General features: G+C 42.1%; 1 long non-coding RNA gene across 1 annotated transcript; it reads right to left on the reverse strand.

The window, feature by feature from the left end:
* Positions 1-4,003: 4,003 nt before the first annotated feature.
* LOC116698100 (uncharacterized) lies at positions 4,004-18,583 on the reverse strand. The gene is made up of 3 exons (XR_004334116.1): positions 18,572-18,583; positions 4,448-4,455; positions 4,004-4,373 (listed from the first exon to the last, which is right to left on the reverse strand). It is a non-coding gene; the product is annotated as an uncharacterized LOC116698100 (long non-coding RNA).
* Between the last annotated feature and the right edge of the window lie 1,099 nt (positions 18,584-19,682).

Genomic DNA, 19,682 nt, shown 5'->3' on the forward strand with positions numbered 1-19,682 from the left:
GAGAGAGAGAGAGAGAGAGAGAGAGGAATCAGTCATGGAATGCGGTTATGTTGAAATAGCATTTAGATCTACTTTGTTGTTATCATTGTTATTGTGTGGATATGTGAGCATTAACATATTTGTAGTCCTGCATTGACAGACCTATCGCCACAGTGCTGCAAAGTCTGGCCCCTCCACAGATGCATTCTGGGATAGGAGGGGGGTAAAAAACAGTCCGGTGTGTTTGCATTTCTTCATAACTTGAGCAGAATACATGGTTAGGGAGGAAATGCTATAAAGATATTCCCTGTAAATCCTTTCAATCGTTCCCCAAAAGAACCAATCAGGACATGTCATTCCCCCTCTCTCTGCCCATTCATGTCTTCAGCTGTCCGAGAAAAATTAAAGGCCTAAAATCCCCCCAAAAATCATCTAAAAATAAACTTAACATTTTCAGTGTGTAGCTTGCTAACTCGAATTGTGTTGTTGTTACCCGTATTGAACGGAGTTTGAGAACGGACAAAAAACTGACGTCTGGCCGATCCAGACTAGAGTTTTAGTGACAATGACATTGATATTTTTAGATAGATGTCGTAAATCAGCAGAGTGGTCTCGTGAAAGTTTTTGACCACCAGTGGTGCTATGAAGCAAAGTCTTTTTTGTTTGTGTCCTGTGTTCTGATCAGTCTAGTGTCTTTGGAGAAGTGGTCCATGGTCTGCTGATGTCTGGGGTCGGGACTGACGCGTCACGTGAGGGGGGGGGGGGTTTGGGGACGCTTATTTGGACAGTGCTGCAGACGTTTGTCATTGACGCAAAAAGGCTCCTATATTTAGACGCTCTGGATCGGGAAATACATTTAATGTCATAGAACGGGGCAGTTAGGTTTAGCCCAAAAACGTGGGTGGGGTTAAAACGTTTACGTTTTAGTGATACATGTGGACATGGACCCTGGTCTCTTGGGGGAAAGTCCTGTGTTGTTTGACCCATCCGCACCCCTAACCAGCTTCCCTAAGTGGATTATAGGTATTTCATACTACTCTCTACTATTAGGTATTTCTTTTAAATATTCATTCATCCGAATCATTCTGAGAAATGAATATTTAAAAAATAAAAACGGTCAACCAAGTTATGAGTGATGGCGTTGCATAGTCTGTCCACCAGAGGACGCTCTACAACATCCCTGTTAGTGATGGCGTTGCATGGTCTGTCCACCAGAGGACGCTCTACAACGTCCCTGTTAGTGATGCCGTTGCATAGTCTGTCCATCAGAGGACGCTCTACAATGTCCCTGTTAGTGATGGCGTTGCATAGTCTGTCCACCAGAGGACGCTCTACAACGTCCCTGTTAGTGATGGCGTGGCATAGTCTGTCCACCAGAGGACGCTCTACAACGTCCCTGTTAGTGATGGCGTTGCATAGTCTGTCCACCAGAGGACGTTCTACAACGTCCCTGTTAGGGAGAGACGAGTAGGGCTGCAGCCTGGAGCGTCCCATATCATCCGTCCCGTCCCGGGTCAAAATTACGATATCGCGAATAATTTTCCAGATGGAGTCAAGGGTAAATTCGTGACCCCATTTGTTGCAATCAAAAACGTTAAAAAACTGTTAAAGTAACAATTTTGCCATAGCCTACATGTAGTTTGCTCATTTCTGAATGATATGCTTGTGTTGTTCCATATTAACGTAGCTACAGCTGATTAAACCTGCATCAGAGACGCAGCTGTTTCTGCCAACTGTCAGCCTCGGCTGTCGGCTCTCTGGGACCCGGGACAGAATGCTGTCTGGTCTCTGGGACCCGGGGCAGAACGCGGTCGTATTTTTCTACTACCGCGGCCTCGGCTGTCGGGTCTCTGGGATCCGGGGCAGAATGCGGTTCTATTTTTCTACTACTGCGGCCTCGGCCTTTGGGTCTCTCGGACCCGTCATGCATTCGACTGCGTATCACTGCTGCCACGGTCTTGGGCCAGGATGCGATTGAATTTTTCTTCCACTTCTGCCAGCGTTTCTATTGTATTTTGTGTTGTATTGTATGAAAGGGGAAAAAAAAAATTTAAAACCAAACCAAATGCTTGAACTCTGTCGGGAAAGAAATTCCTTCTATAGCTGCAAACAAAGTTGCAGCTATAGAAGGATTTTTTTAGTTTGCCTATCATCTGCATTCATTTTAGAGACGGACATATACTTTTAAATTTAAATTTAAAAACACACCAAATATTTTATTCATTAGCATGATAGTTGACGTGAGGTCCTCAGGACAGAAGCGACCACCCTGCAGGCGGACGCTGGAAAGTCCCGTTTCCACACAGAAAAAACACTATTGGAGAGAATGACTGTTTATGTTGAGGAGACATTTCCCAGAGTACACCTTTCAAAACCTGAACTGCAAGCCAAGGAGCGGCACCGGAGAAGTCAACAAAAGACGCTTTCGCTCCCGATGACCAGCGCTAGCAGGCCTGGCTGGGGAACACCAGACCCAAGAAGCGTCTGGGTGAGTCAGTTTAACACAGCACAAGCCCTGCTTAGGTAGAAAGGTATGCACTCATCCTGGCCAGCTCAGGTCTCATTCTGCAAACACACAGGGAGAGGAGACAAGATAATTAATGTTATGAGCCAGGTAAGCCTTTAGTAGCTGTGTTTTGTTGTGCACAGGTGAGCTTTGCCGTGTTACACACGCATGATGCAAGCACAAACACACATGCGTGAGATACCATTTTGTGCCAAAGGTTGAACGCATTGAACCGTTAAACTCTACAGGGTAGCTTTTAGGTATGAGAAAGAATTTGGTTTACCTTTATTTTTGTGCCAGCATGAAGACGTTCTGTTAGCTTAGTGCATGGGCGGTTAGTGCAAGCCTGTGCAGGGTTCATGGGTAGCAGGAGAGGTGAAAAGGGTTCAGATTTCCATGCAAATGAGGTAGCATGAGTGAGAAATGTAAAACCGTGCCACGTTATTCTTTGAAAATGAAACACAAATGCTTTTCTTTATCAGGGACCTATGTGCCCTCGCCGAGTGCACCGTACTCTCTGTTGAACTATACAGGTACACATTCATGAGTTCATGACCTGGGAAATGTTTACTGGAGGAAATGCAAAACTGAAGTAAAAACAGTATTTAATAAAACATGAGTTTCTAGTTACATCAGATAGAGATACAACAGCGTAAGCTAGAGCTAGACTAAATAAGTTTTAATGATGAATTTCTTATGAGGGAATGCAAGCAACTGGATATTCAATTGGGACTTAGTGTTGGCTATTTAGTTCCTCTGAAATGAGAGGAATAAAACACAAAGTACACCCCACCCAACTAGGTTAAACAGAGAAAATGATCGCAGTGCACAAAATATATAGCAACCAAAATTAGCATTGGAAAAGCATAAGCCTTAAATGCATCAGCCTGACACTAAACCCTTTACAACATTTGTAATTACATACTGTACACACAAAACAATAGCCATTCGACACCCATAGCTATAATAAAGGTTGCATATACAATTGCTCTGACAATGTCGTTTCCAGAGATAATAGATAATATGAGATAGAGATAATATGTATCTATTAGGCAGAGGTGACCATGTTAACAACAGTCTCAACTGCAATTCTGTGTTTTCAATTAAACAGACCTACATATAGTTAACAGTATGTATTAACTGTCACAGGCATGATCATGGTGTACTTTTTCACCGGCAAGCATGATAAATTGTCCATAGCATCTGGGTGATATTGGTTAAATTTAGAGGTTATTTGGTGGATTAAATTTTTCCTGTGGAAAGCATTGGACCGGTGACCAACATGCCGTTATTTTTTCCTCATACCACAAGACAGAGAAAACCTCTAGTAGTTTGCTTAAAGGGTAACTACCAGTTGTTTTCAACCTATTTTCCTGTGTTGTTGTGTCTAAGTGACTAAGTAACAATCTTTGACATTGGTCCAGTATGAAACGACACACCCTCAGATTTATATTCTAAGTGTCTGACAACATTATGGAAAGGATTTCTAATGAGGACCTTTCTGCCACCAGACTCCATGTAAATAAACAATAATTTTAGCATCATGTAATACACGTCATTCAAAGTTGACAGAAAAAAAATAAAACTATGAAAAGTCGTTTTTGGTAGTCTTTCCATTTTTCCAACCATCACAACTCTGGTTTTGGTTGAAATAGACATACAGTTTACTGATTTACATGTGAAAATATGTTGGCTCTACACACACTAAAAATTTAGTTTTTTTAAATGGAGTCTGGTGGGTTTTGCACTAGCTACTTCAGAGCTGTTTCTGGTTAAACAGAAAAGGTATCAAAGAGGTTTTTAAGATCTACCTCTGTTGGGATCATCTCCATAATGTTGTGAGACAATTAGAATAATAATCTAAGCCTGTCAGTGGCAAAACAAAGCACTAAATTGAAGATGCACATTTGCCCGAAAATAATAAATAATAAGTTATCTTCATTAAAGTAAGGGAAAATACACCATTTAGTCTCTGTTGTTATTAGTATACACATCACACACACATGCTCAGTGCCCATGGAGCCCCAAGGGGGGTTTGGTGCCCCTCAAGAAGGCATCAGTCCACCACTATACTTTGGCACGTATGGGGACATGAACCAGCAACCCTATAGATCCCAATCCAACTCCTTCCTGACTGATCTATGGAGCTTTAGGGATACATCAATCACTCTTAATACTGGATTATGTATTAGTAGCCCAGGTTAAAAACACAACTAAATTATCCTTTAACAATTGGATGCCAGTCCATTGGATGGTAAAAGCAGTTTCTCCAGAGAGAGGGATAAGAGAGTGTGTATGTGCAGTAGCTTTGTATCTACAACAGCTGTAGCTATGGGCTAAAGGGAAGCTGTATCATCAAACCTACATACAAAACATACATTTTACACTGCAAATGTATATTTGATCTCCCCCTGCTGCCATAATCTTAACCACAACAATGTTCCTGAAAGTTTTATCCCCGCATCGATCACTCCCACTGTGGGTTGACTCACACACCTCCCCACAATGATACCTTGGGAATACACAGAACCAAAACACACACACACACACACACACACACACACACTAATTTTAAAGACAGATAAAAAGCAGACAATGATAGGCGTCCCTGATGACAGGTGTTGTCATGCTTCTGTCTGCCTGCGTACAACAGAGCAGATAGTTTTCACAAGCTGTAAACTATAGTGTTGACATCTCTATCTCTGTGTGTGTGTGTGTGTATGTGTGTGTGTGTGTGTTAGTTATCAAAGGCCACATCAAGAATTTCTCAGCATCAAATCCCACATTGGATGTATCCTATGCTTTGATATCATATCGCTTCACAACAGTGTTTCGCATTGTCAGAAGAAAAACAAAGAGTTTGGATTAGTCAGTTAACCCTGTGAGGCCTAAGGGCCTTTTTTTTTAGATATCTTCTTCAATTCTCCTTTTAAGGGTATTTGCATATAACCTGATCCCCACGTGTTTCATATCCAAATGTTCAGAACAGATTCAGCTTTCTGCAAAGTGAGGCCGCCGAGGCAGTGTATAAATCATTTGGCCCTAAAGCGGAAAAAAACTTCTCAAATCTCCTGTGAAAATACCTACACACAATTGTTTTGATGTGAGGTTTACAAAAGTAGCGTAATTTTTGAAGACAACAGGAAATAAATGTCTAAAATGAAAGGTTATAATATTGCTTCTTGAGTAGGAGTGTTGTCAACTGAGCTCTACTATACTAACACAGGGGCTTCATACAGTATAGATTACTTCAACCCCGTCTACCATTTCAGTTCTAGATGCAGGGCTCAAGGTCCAATTCACCACATGATACGTTGACACTAAGACTAAGTAATTGACTATGTGTTGACATGTCACATTAGGAATAACACAGGTGTAAATACTAAAATGAATAATGGCTGAATTCCATTCAGATGCTTCAGTTTCAGGGTCCCGAGGCCTGTACTACGAACCTAGATCAACCTGCCCTGAATTTCTTCCAGTGATCCGGCTTCACTATGGTTACCAACTAGTTCACCCAACCCGGCGTCTTCCAATCCAGCGACGCACGCGTTCACGTAAAAGAGGCGGTGTTTGCACAGCTTGACCAATCACAAACATGTACCAGAGCTGCATGTTTTACATAAGAAGAGCAAAGTATAATTCGACAGTCGCTGCTTCCTAAAACAGGAAGGAACGCTGGCGACAACAGCTGACGCAGTAAATGTGTCCCAAAAAAATATATAAACGCATATCACTGTCAATATAAGGTAAAATATCTGACCATAATTACACTGGTGCATTCCAAAAACTGTCGTTGCTTCAGCCTGTTATTTCAGCTGCAACCGTGGCAGTGGGAAGCCACCTGAGAGCAAACAAAAAAATGATAAAACATTATTCAAACCGACACAGCTCAAGAAGCCTGTACCCCGTAGACTAAACTCACTCAGCCCACATTTGAATATGTCTTTTTATATTTAATAATTTAAGGGGGAAATCACCATCACCACACCCACCAGACTCCATTTAAATAATCAGTCATTTTATCATCGTAAAACACTAATAGCCTATAGGTAATGCCCTACGCTGAAAATCTATATCTCTCGTAAAGATACCCATCGGGGAATGTTACCGGGGTTTTCGCTCTCTAAATGTTCTAACTCTCTCTCGCTCTCTCTCTCTTGCTCTCTCTCTCTTGCTCTCTCTCTCTCTCTCTCAGCTGATCTTCTAAGAACAGGGACACGGAGCTGCCATTCCATCAGCTGTTCTCTAATCTCCAACATAACCTGCTCCCGACCAGGTTGGGTGTTCAGCATAAGTTACCACGGCAACTTAACCCGGTAGCAAATGATCCACTGTCGCGATGCACAAAACCCTTGGTTGAACCTGAAGTGACCTCGGTAACGCCAAATCTGGCTTCGTAGTACAGGCTTCTGGTATTGTTCATGCTGACTCATGACTCCGATTTCCGTACCAATTGTGTGCAAGTTATTACCACATTTTGGCAAAACAAATTGCGTATTACTGTCACGAGTTGAGTGCGTGAAGGCTAACAGTTGGTGGAGTCTAAAGACTAAAGCAGCTGTAGACTGATCTGAAGGCATGTCTTCTTAAGGTGGACTTTTTTGACTGCAGCTACATACAGAGACAGGGTAACATAAGAGACACCGGGGTTCCTTTTTAAGTTGGGTTATCTAAGGCGTCACACAGCTTGTTGTCACAGCCGACATCAGGCTCCCACTGAGTCTTAAGACGGCTGCAAAACCATGCCATGAGTCAGAAATTCACTTTATATTCAAACACTGAAGGCCTGACTTTGAAAGAAAGATGCTCTATGCTGCTCACATAGCTAACTCTTCAAATTCAGTTGATACAGCAGTCAGTATTTCAGCTTCTAAATGCATTTATTGGAAAGGTTCTAGGGATGGCTTTTCTCTCGCACACGTTATTTTGTATGTATATAAAAGTTTTCTGTATTCATTGTTTGTCTTGTATCAATGTTAAGTTTAATGTTAAGTTTGTTTGTCACTAAGGCAAATCTACGGTGGCCAACAGGGCCAAACACCCTGCGACTTCAGAAAACCCACACGCGCATAGACCAAACTCAAGCAAATTAAGAAATGAATTAATTTGGCAACACACGGGCAGAATTCAGCGAACAGGCTGCAAATACACACAACACAAATACATAAACGCGCTGAAAATACAGAAACGATGCAAAAAGAAAAGCACACACCCCCCGAAAAAAGAAGTCATGCAAAAAGAAAAGCAGACGACCCAGAAAACAAATACAACAAAAAAACCGCTGCATCCAGATAACAGATGTTCTCCAGGCCTCTAGGGGGAGCACTAAGTGGAACAGCTGGATCTTCGATCCCACGGAGAGAGAGACATTGATGGTCCCCAGAGGATGAATCCCTGGCTCGTGACTGGTGGTCCTAAGCTCTTTCATCTAGCTCCAGAAATAGGTCAACTGTTTGTATTTGTATTTGATACTTGAGTTTTTTGAGCAAATACAAGCGACACTACATTCCTATCAGTGTCTGTCCTTTGGGTTTAGTGCCAATCAGCAAATGTTAGCATGCTCATGCAAGGCAAGGCAGCTTCATTTGTACAGCAACAGTTGATTCACATAGGACATTAAAGAGCAGTTAAAAAACAAAAAAAAACATAAAAACAGATTAAATACGAGATTTTAGGACACTAGTATGGGACAATGTATAATATAAAAGCCAGATGGGGGTTAGTGGGTTTGTTGTCCAATGGGAATGGCCTAAGTGTCCTTTTACAGTGTCCTTGAGCAAAGCACTCAGCACCTGCCTGCTATGGAGTGTGTGTGGTAAAGCGTATTTTCATAGTGAGTTCTAAAACAGTATATGTACAGGTGGAGATCCTTTATCTGGCAGCGCAATGCTGGTGCTTGTTTATTCAAGTGTTTGTCAGTCAAATTCTCCTGTGTGTGTGTGTGTTTGTTGTTGTGTGTGTGTGTGTGTGTGTGTGTGTGTGTGTGTGTGTGTGTTTTTGTTGTGTGGGTGTGGGAGATGAGGTATGCATCGCACTGCAGCAGGTGTGTTTTAGGGACACCTTAAAGCAATGTTTATACTATTCATGATGTCAAAATTGCTATTGTTGTTTGCTATGTTAGCTTAGTGTGTGAGTTTGTGTGTTTGTGTGGTATGTGTGTGCGTGTGTGTGTTGTGTGTGTTGCTGTGTGTGTGTGTGTTTGGAAGCGTGCGTGTGTCCGAGTGATATTACTTGTGGGTTTTTAAACAACTGACTTGCATTACTGGCAGTGTGTGTGTGTGTGTCTGTGTGTAGTGTGTTGTGTGTGTGTGTGTGTGTGTGTGTGTGTGTGTGTGTAAGCGTGAGTGCGTTCCGAGTGATATTACTTGTGGTTTTTTAAACAACTGACTTGCATACTGGCAGTGTTGTGCGTGCACTTGTGTGTGTGCGTGTGTTTGTGTGTGTGTGTGTGTGTGTTTGTGTGCGTGCCTTTGTGCGTGCGTGTGTGTGTGTGTGTGTGTTTTGTTGTTGTTGTTGATTTAAGGCAGCAGAAGCAATAGAAGCCCTGTTTGTGGTTATCTGTGTGGTGTTTTAACAGGCCGAGGCTGTTTGTTTGTTTTCTCAGGTGGAGTCGGGAAACACGGCGGGGGGGGGGGGGTCAACGCCGAGCATGTGAACGCACACACCGCTCGCGTGAACACAAACACTTCCTGTGTGAAGGGACACAGCGGGCGCGTCGCTGCCGTCGCCGTCCGTCTTCATCTGTCACTCGCGTCGTTCCAGGTCCTCACCTGTCGCCGGGCAGATGGTGGGGGGGATCACAGCAGGGGATGTGGTGGTGGTCTGGGTGGGGGGTGGGGGTAGGGGGGAATGTCTGATGAAAGACAGGGAGAACAAAGATAAAGATGACAAGACAGGCGATGGATGATAACAGGTTTTTTATAAAAGGCTGCCAGCATTTCTTTTCTTCAGAAACTGAAATCTAAAGTTGTAGCATGAGCTTTCTTTTCCTTCGAATTGCCTTTTTACTGACACCCAGCATGCAACGTTTCCCTTCAGCCATTTAGTATTGCAGAGTTCATTTGGGATGGTGGATTTTAAGAGAGCAATTAAAAAAAAAAATAGTTCAAATCCAATCATCAGAGGCTAAGATATTGGGACTTTTAGTTACTAGCATGGGTAAAGCTCCAAAAAATGCTGGATCCTACATTTCCCAGAATGCAAATGATGGCATATGGCGGGTGCTGATAATCACATGTTGACCATCAAACAGCATTGATATCTGGTTGGCAAAAAAAATGTATAAAAATTTGCAACATCTGGGGTTTTATCACCTTAGACTGTCTGGGTTTCGGCACTATATATATATATATATATATATATATTTTTTTTTTTTTTTTTTTAAATAGATTTTGTGCTTGTGGCCCTATGTAAAAATAACCTATCTGGTCAGAAAAGTAGCTACGTCCCTGAATGCAGCTGTAAAGGTTGTCGTAAGTCGGGTTGCTTAAATCCACATCATCATAGATGGAAATGTCGCGCTAACAGCTGCTAGCAACAGCCTCTGCTTCTTTGTTGCCTGGAAACAACATTAGCAGGACGGATGTGTCCCTCACCGCTGATTGGTTGGAGGAAAACAAAACATCCTGCCAGTAAAATCGGTCTCCTTTTGTAACCTCGTGGTCAGGATCCCTTGTGGGGTCACCTAATATGCAAAATGTAAAATAGAAAACATAAAACCCTGAAAAAAAACAAAACGCTTGAATTATGTTAAATGACCGCTGAACTTCATGAAGTTTGAGAACGGAGATTCACCAATGGTATGAGACGGTACACACTTCCTGTCTCCTAAATGGGCGTGGCCATGTTTGAAAAAAACGTAGTGAGGACGGATGAAAAGTCATGTTTGAATAAGGTGTTCATATATTCTATTAACACAGCTAAAAGACATGTTTAGCATTACGGAGATTATTTCATAGGGCTAACGTTAGCACACGTTAGCTTGTCTGTGTTGCAAGATCTCGAGAGAGTTCGGTCCTGAGACAGAAACAGGTCTCAAACAAAGGTGATGTTCTCTTGATGTGTCCATCTGAAAAACGTTCTGGAGATATGTGGCTGGTAAAGAATGGGTCTAAAATATATTTTGATTGCTACAGGGCCAAACAATCATAATTTGTATTCACGTTCACGTCATCCGTTGCAAGCAGTACTCTCAGGACCGGCCGCTAGTCTCCTAAAGAGGCGTTGCCGTGGCGGAGACCAGGTGACACAGAGACAGGAAGTTACTCTGGGGACGTCTCGGTTCCAAACCGTCTCTGGCCACAAGTTGTTGCTTTCCCGCTGACCTGGACATTTTTATTTTTTCTGAGTCAAAATTTAAAATGAAAAATCTTTTTTCGTGGTTATGGTCGACTTTTTCGACTCTTTTGTGGCTTCCCGCCAATATTTTGTCACTTTTTCAGCGTTAGGCGACTTTTTCTGAGCCTTATGACATTTTCGTATTTTTCCCCCCCAAATTTCTAAAGCATTTTTGTCACTTTTTTGACATTTTTGTCACTTTATTTTACATTTGTTCACATTTTAGTCACTTTTATTACATTTTTTTTCACTTTTTTAAAGTTCTTTCACCAATTGTTTTTTTCCCCAAATGCTATAAAATTGACAAAAAACACAAATTCAATAAAAGTAGTGAACTGATTATAAATTGAACTTGTGAGGAACGTTGTTGGGAACAATCAGCGTTACTTTTTTGGAACATTTGTTTTCGCAAGAAACCCAAATTTCTGACATAGAAACTTTTTGGAAAGGGGTCGAAGGGGTTAATAAGGAAACAAGCTGTGCTGTGAGGTTAGCGAGTTAGAAAAGTGACTGGGAAAGCAATCTGAACCCCCTCCTTCACACATCTCTAAAGTCTGAATTAGGGGGGCAGCAGCCAACAATTTCTGTAACTTTACATAACCCACAAGTCAACAATTCCAGTCACTCTGTGCAATGTGTTCAAGACTGTTTCCTTCTTTACTTCGTTTTAACCTTTTAATCCTGGTCCAATGACGTTTAATTCCAAGCATAAACCAGCCTTTTTAGTTCCCTTTACCAGTACTTAATTAGACTGGATATGGTGCTGGTCTTGGCTAGACATGACAGATGAGAGATGTGCACCAGCATCTATCTCATCATGGTAACCAGTGTCTATTCCGCTGTCGTTGTAGACTAGCATATTCTTTTCTAACTCTTTAAAATCCCTGTCTGTAATTAAGAAAAGTATCCAATAGCAAAAGCATGTCTGCTATTGAAAATTGGGGTTGGAAACCACTGGGATAATGTGTCCACTTAAACAAATAGTGGACCCAAAGCCACATACCAGGTTTCTTATTGCACTGTGGCAAATAAACAAAAGGGTTGCTTTCCAAAAATGGCCTTTTAAAGGAATGAGGAGGAAGCAGGAAGTTCAAAAGAGGACAAAAGACAAAAAAATGCCACGGAATGCAAAAGAGGAAAGAGAGAAAAAGAGGACGCATATAAAATCTTCCTTCCTTCGTAAGTTAACGACAACACCCTTCCCGCCGGGTCTCTTCTTACCTTCTCCCCCTCCCCCTCCCCCTTCCTGTCAGTCACTCTCCTACCTCTGCCCCCCCCTACTGTGAGCTTCGTATGGCAGATGAAGGGGTAGACCCTAAAATCAGTAGCTCGCTGCGTTCCCACAGTCTGCCCAAACGGTCCCTTGGGGGTCATAGGGCAAAGCTAAATGCTGCCAGACTAGCTGGGAATCCAGTGGGCAGTTCTGTGGCCGCTGGAAGTCAAACTGGTTTAGGGTGGCGACGGCTGAAAAGTGCAGCTCAGTAAACAAAACCGAAGAAATAAAAGCCACATAAAGTCCAACACACAAACACTTACATTCAGACTTTATTGACACAAGCGCAGCCATTAGCTGGAGAAATAATGAAAGAGACTCAGACAAAGGCTCCGTTTTCCCTTTCACGACGTCTGCATTAGAACATCAAGGCTTTATCGAATCACCTACGGAGCCCTAACAACAGAATAATTGCTCGGTTGAGTTTTTTTTGTTGTTGTTCAAAGGCGTCTGAACAAATGATAAATGATTTCAATAACTCAGTTTGTGCAGCTTGTTTGCAAAAAGTCAAGCAACAGTATCAAACTGAGGGACATTCTGCTTAAAGTCCTCCCTACCTCACCACAGGAAAACACGCAAGATGGACAAAAGCAATAATGCTTGGGCATTCATTGTAAATCTTACAGGCAGTGAGCATTCTTTTCCTAAAGTGCTCTTCATTGACCATGCCTGTCGGAGGCAGAGGGCTACATTTCCACCCACATGCCTCAAGTTCTGTCTCTTAGCCCAAAAAGCAGCTACAAGTCAACAACTCTGACTGCGTTTGAAAGTGTTTTTTTTTTTTTTGACAAGAAGGGTGTGTTTGTGTGTGCGCGTCTGCTGAGCGCATTCCTTAGCTTCTTTTAGCATTCAATTCACATAGGTCACGGCCAGCAGGCCTTTGTGTTCGACCAGCCTCGGTGTAACTGCAGTACGGTGGGTGAGTGTGTCTGTGAGTGTGTGTGTGTGTGTCCATACAAATGGGAGAGAAAGTCAATGGGAGCCGTGCACACACAGACACTTTGTCGGTGAGTGGCACTCAGTGACAACCCAGGCGCTGCAAAGGCTTTCAAAGAACTTGTTAAAAGACTCACATGGTCTCACACTTTCTCTTAAATGTCAACTAGAAAGTGTAAAAGACAGAGGGAAAGGAAGTTCCAGCTCAAATTGCCATTGTGCAAAGCTTGTATAAGTATGTGGATATAATATTTCTGTACTTGTGGTCTGGGGTTGGTTTTCCTGCTTTGGTTCAACACATTCTTGTAAAGGGCTTTTGTATTATATTGTTCGAAAACGTAAATACAACAATTTCTATGATATCCTATGTCGACGAGTCGCATAAAGCTCAACAGTCAGGTTCCAGAAGTAAAAATACAATGCAAGGAAATATCAGAATAAAACTGAAAAAATTGAGGAAAAGGCTCGGGATTGGTCGCTTGTCCTGAACAACCCTTTAAACGGAAGGTTCAAGTTGAAATCTCCATGGCGAGTACCTTGCTCTGCACATTTTCAGATTACTCCTGTAAAGCCGCAAGACATTTTTGGGCATTTTAAGTTTTTATTGATACGACAACTTAGACATGAATGGAATAGCCTCTGTACATGGGGCGCACGCTCTACCGGGTGAGCTACCTAGGCGCCCCAATGAAATCTTTCATGTTACTGCAGAAACGTCACATGTAGTGAAGCTTTTGAGAAGAACGGCACTGTGTTTTAGAGCATCCCTCATGCCAGACAGTATGTTGTCAGTATCAGTATCATTAGGTGCTATCTCTGTCAACAGTGTAATTCTGTCACCAGAACAAGCCACTGAAACCAAGTGATTGAGGCATTTCATCGCCTCATAATCGCTGTGTGTTTACTACTGCCAAGTGATCCTAAGGTGTGTCTCTAGCTAACGATATAAAATTAACAAGATGTGGCTAAAGTGCTGATTGTAAAATCCTCAGGTCTGAATCACTCTCTCATGCCCTGCAGTCAAACCACGGCTGGAAATAAAGACCCGAATGCCAGCCAAGATATTAGCATTGCATGGGTCTTTCCTTAGCAGCATGCGGGCTGTGTTAAGTAGCTCTTTGGTAACAGATGTGCTGTGTTTAATGTTAAAAAAAAAGGATCTCACTCTTTAACAGAAAGGTCGACCTCCGTGGAAATCCTTTCCATAATGTTGTCAGACACATAGAAAATAATACGAGCCTGAAATCGGTAAAACAAGCACTTTTGTGATGCAAATACAAGCTGCTCAACTGTCCTAATAGCTTAAATTGTAGCTTAAATTGTAGCTTGTTTCACCGCGGCCGACTGCAGCGATCTCGCTTAATACTGGACAAGAATCAAAGATTGTTGTTTCCATCAGTCACTTAGACACAAAAACATGGGAACATAGGGTCCAGGTTGAAAAAAAAACAACCTTTAAGCTACTCTCAACCTCAAAGAAACCATATGTCAAAGGTGGCAGAGGCTAAGTCATATCTTTCCATTGCAGCATATACACAGGCAAGTTGGCAAGTTTGGCCCAATTAAATCAGTACTTAAGTGGAGTATTATGTTGAAAATATACAACTATACATATGCAATCCATCCAATCCATCCAGTGATATACAGTATATATGTAATGCATTAAAATGATATGATAATTGTTCTTATGTCTCCTGAGACCTTTGTGAGAAGGCTTTACCCTGCCGTGAAGTCTCACCGGGTGCTTAAGGGAGATGCTGAACATACTGGATATGAATAAGATAAGATGCTGAACTCTGTGTGTGCTACATCCAGAGGATTTTTCCACCATCTCTTTCACCCTCTGTTGATTATTTTTAGGCTCCCTCATTTAACTGTTTTGCTGCTCCATCAGCAACGAGTTGTTTTTGTCTCTGATTCATTTCCCCTCCGTGTCCATAGATCAGCCATTAAACACACCAAATCGCTGCACACCACATTTCCTCTGCAGCCATAATGCGCTTGGCTTTGCGGGAGATGTGACATCGTCCCTCCTGACGGCCACGTTGTCTCGCACCATTACACACAAATACAAACACACAGCCACACACACGTAAATACCACCTAAAATGGCTAAAAGATGGACACATTGCATTACTCCCATGTGTAATAAACGCTTTTCCTTCTGCCTCCCTTTGCTGATTTCTCCCTCATTCATTTGCAAATCATTTGTTTCCAAAGGCACGGAATGGCTTCTGTTTCTGCGGAGTCTGGGGATAATTGGATTCAAAAATGACATCTCGCTTTCTCAGGAGTGAAAGACTTAGAGCAATTGCTCCTGTCTTTGCAGAGGGCGACAAAGTGGATGTGCTTAGGACGCATGAGAAAGTGGAAACAGGGCTTGAAACACATCCGGCAGAGGAATGAGGTATGAACTAATGAGAAAAGCCATTTGTATATCACAGAAAATGTCAAGAAAGGAAGTTCAAGGGAACCAGGCTCACTTTGAAGATGTACATGTGGGAATAAGGGCTGCACAGTTTTTCACTATTTGTTCGTTTTATGGCAGGGAAGGCTTTGAGAAAAAAAGACGTGTTAGTCTCTGCTGTGTGTCAAGCTTAGACAAATACATACACAGAGAGAACGCAAGACACAGTCACATTTGACACATTTTATGTAAACTTTTACATTGATACCTGCTAAAGACCAGCACAGCAGCTCTTCATAGCTTAGCAACCTTAAAATTCTTTTTTTAACAGGAAAATGAGTTCCCCCAGCCTGCCTATGGCCCCCCAGTAGCTGGAAATGGTGATAGGTGTAAACCCGAGCCCTGGGTATCCTGCTCTGCCTTTGAGAAAATGAAAGCGTAGATGGAATCTTGCCCCTTATGACGTCATAAGGGGCAAGGTTACCTCCTCTTTCTCTGCTTTGCCCGCCCAGAGAATTTGGCCCCCCCATGAGAGAGAGACATCATGGCTTTTGAACAAGCAAAGTGGCAGTTGGTCAATGCAACACTGAGGTCTATATAAAAGACACTTCAGATCCAGTATTAGGGACCACTAAGGTCTATATAAAAGAGACTTCAGATACAGTATTAGGGACCACTAAGGTCTATATAAAAGAGACTTCAGATACAGTATTAGGGACCACTAATGTCTATATAAAAGAGACTTCAGATACAGTATTAGGCCACTAAGGTCTATATAAAAGAGACTTCAGATACAGTATTAGGCCACTAAGGTCTATATAAAAGAGACTTCAGATACAGTATTAGGCCACTAAGGTCTATATAAAAGAGACTTCAGATGCAGTATTAGGGGACCACTAAGGTCTATATAAAAGAGACTTCAGATGCAGTATTAGGGGACCACTAAGGTCTATATAAAAGAGACTTCAGATGCAGTATTAGGGGACCACTAAGGTCTATATAAAAGAGACTTCAGATTCAGTATTAGGGGACCACTAAGGTCAATATGAAAGAGATTTCAGATTCAGTATTAGGGGACCACTAAGGTCTATATGAAAGATATTTCAGATACAGTATTAGGGACCACTAAGGTCTATATCAGTTGCTTAAGATCTTTTTCCTAAACTAAACAGTCCAAACCAGTCATTTTTTGTCGCCTAAACTTAACCACAATGTCTGCCAAAATGACCAGCAGCTTACGTTTTGGTGTGCATACATTTTCATACTTTACCATAGGGATCCGTTCATGAGAATGTGTTGAATAATTGTTAAGTTTTTGTAAAAAGGGAGAGTCTACACTCATAACTGTTCTAACGCTAACGAACGCTCCTGGGAATGAGGCTACATTTTTATCTGATGGCAGAAACATAACATACAACTTTTTGGAAGGAAAATTATGTCCTGGACGGTATTTATTAAGTTTAATTAAATGGAAGCTTCAGACTTTCAGTTTCCATATTGCAAACATTGTGACTGCACAGAAATAATTAAACACACTCAAATTGCAGTGTTTGAATATTGAATACTATTTTAGGCTTCTGGGGAGATTAGAAGAAAACAAACATACTTTGTTTGGTCTGTAACCCAAAATTAAACACGTTTTTTTGTTATTGCATTCAAACGACTGAAAATGAGATTGGAAGAAGAATGTTGAAAAATGTAAGTAGCAGAAGACCAGATATCCTGATTTTAAGGTCTTAGCATGGGTCAAAACTCAAGAAACACTGGGGCCTACATTTCCCATACTGCATCTTGATAGGATTTACTCATTCAACCTTGATTTATAGCCATACTCACTGCATATTTTCCATAGTTGCTTGCTCTGGAGGAAACTACTAGAACTGTTGGGTCCTTGTAAATTCTGGAGTGTGGTCTAGACCTGCTCTATCTGTGAAGTGTCTCAAGATAACTCTTGTTATGAAAATTATGCTATAAATAAAATTGAATTGAATTGAATTGAATTGAATATTACATTAAAGGAAACACATTTTGGGAAGAGCTGTAGTGCTGTCAAACATTAAAAATGATTGGCAATCTGAGAAGAGAATGAAGTCCCACTCCATCTGTGTGTGTTGCATCTGAGCTTCTCTGTTCTGTGCTTTGGTAGCCGGTCCGGTTGCACATGCATGTTAGTGTCTTATGCTTCGGCGTCAGTTGCCGAGGGCCGTGACATCGGTACAGTTGGGGAACGGTATGTTAGAGCCATGTGAAGATGATCTCAGACTAAAATTTTTTAGTATTTTGAGTACAGCCCCTTGAAATTTGCATTGTATCTTTACAGCCTGTTCTCATGAGGCATACTTTCAAACAGCCACAAAAAATTGAGCCCTGTAATTGGTATGATTTCCACATTTTTTGCTGTGCGCACAACATGGACCGTTGCTGTATGACAACGCGTCTGGCTGCATAGGGAGGTGGTCCGGTTGGATAGGTGGGCGTTAAGACACAAGACCTTAAGCCAGGGAGCGGGACTTCGCTTCCCGGGGAAAACAACACACTTTCCCCCAGGAAATGTGTGTTCCTTGGAAGTCTTTGAATCCTGTGTTTTTCCTAAACTTAACTAGTTGTTTCAGTGCCAAAAATGTTTTGCTGCTGCATAACGCTCACTTTTTTGTCGCCAAAATGATCGGCCTCTCGCAGGTGTCCCTGTACCTGGCTGAAGTTTACCTATTCTCGGGTAACTAAACCACCAACTACCGCTGACCTGACGGAGCGCCATGAAGAGCACTGTTGCCCTGTGTCTGGCGGCTAGACTCATCTACTAACTGCGGCCGATACGACGAGCTGTGATCGACAGACCTCCATCAGGTCCTCACAAGGCTCTGTGGCGGCTTAAACAGCTAGCCAGTAACCCTGATGGCGTTGCTGACATCACATGGGTTATTGGGTTATTGTGTTAGCATGGATCAAACTCCAAAATCACTGGAATCTACATTTCCTAAAAATGCAACTCGATAGGATTCATTCATTCATTTATTCAACCTTTATATATACAAGGTAGTCTAAGTAGTTGAACGGGCAGCCTGTGTACACACAGGACAATAACAGCAAATGCCAAATTATGAAAAATGTAAACTCAAATCAAGAATACGGATCAAATTGAGAGAAGGTTAAAAAAATGGCATTAAAGAAACATAAAATAAAATGCTAAATTATCTATCTACACTGTACCATGTAACCATTGCACATACATGGAGAGTCAATAGTGGATTCAGTTAGTGAGACTGTAGCCTATATCAACGTTTTTTTTCCCGGGATTGTTCAGCTGCAGCCAGAAATTCCGCCAGATGTCCCTAATTTTCGGATGTCGGTCACTTTCCTCTTTCTTTGTGTTTTAATTCTAACCTCCGGCTGATTTCTGAGGACTATGGCTACCTGGTCCTCAGATCTCTGCAGGGTAAATCCAGACAAATAGCTAGACTATCTGTCCAATCTGAGGACCATGGTTACCTGGTCCTCAGATCTCTGCAGGGTAAATCCAGACAGCTAGCTAGACTATCTGTCCAATTTGAGGACTATGGTTACCTGGTCCTCAGATCTCTGCAGGGTAAATCCAGACAGCCAGCTAGACTATCTGTCCAATCTGAGGACTATGGTTACCTGGTCCTCAGATTTCTGCAGGGTAAATCCAGACAGCCAGCTAGACTATCTGTCCAATCAGAGCTTTCTGTTGACGACTAAAACAATTTCCTTCCTGAAACTATGTAGCAGCGGCACTGTGGCTCCGTCCCAAAAAGGATTGTGATGTGTAAAGAGACGCTGATAAACCAGAACAGATCTTTTTTCAATTTCGTAATTTTTTGTGGACTGGCCAGACCTTCCTTCGCAGCGCTGTGGGGGTCTGACTTGTTTCCAGCCCTTTGTGAGTTTGTTCACCTCATTGTCTTTTGAAAGGACAAACCAGTAAGGACATGCCTTGATAAGAGCCGCGTCCCCCAAGGCTTCTGACAAACACATATTATTTGTACATTTCCACAAAGACTGTGTGTTTGTGACAAAGCAAGAGAGTCAAGGAGAGAAGAAGCACGAGGGCATTGAAAGATGTGTACTCACTTTATTTGGTCTGTGTGAGATGGCTTGTGAGCAGAAGTCTTTGAAGAACAAAGGCTCGTTTTTTTTAATGCAGTTGTCTCTGCTTCCTCACGTTGATCTCTGACAAACACACTTCCAGCCCCGGAGCCCTTTCTGTGATATCGCACCGA

The sequence above is a fragment of the Etheostoma spectabile genome, chromosome 11 (genome assembly GCF_008692095.1).
Source record: "Etheostoma spectabile isolate EspeVRDwgs_2016 chromosome 11, UIUC_Espe_1.0, whole genome shotgun sequence".
NCBI classification, from domain to species: Eukaryota; Metazoa; Chordata; class Actinopteri; order Perciformes; family Percidae; genus Etheostoma; species Etheostoma spectabile.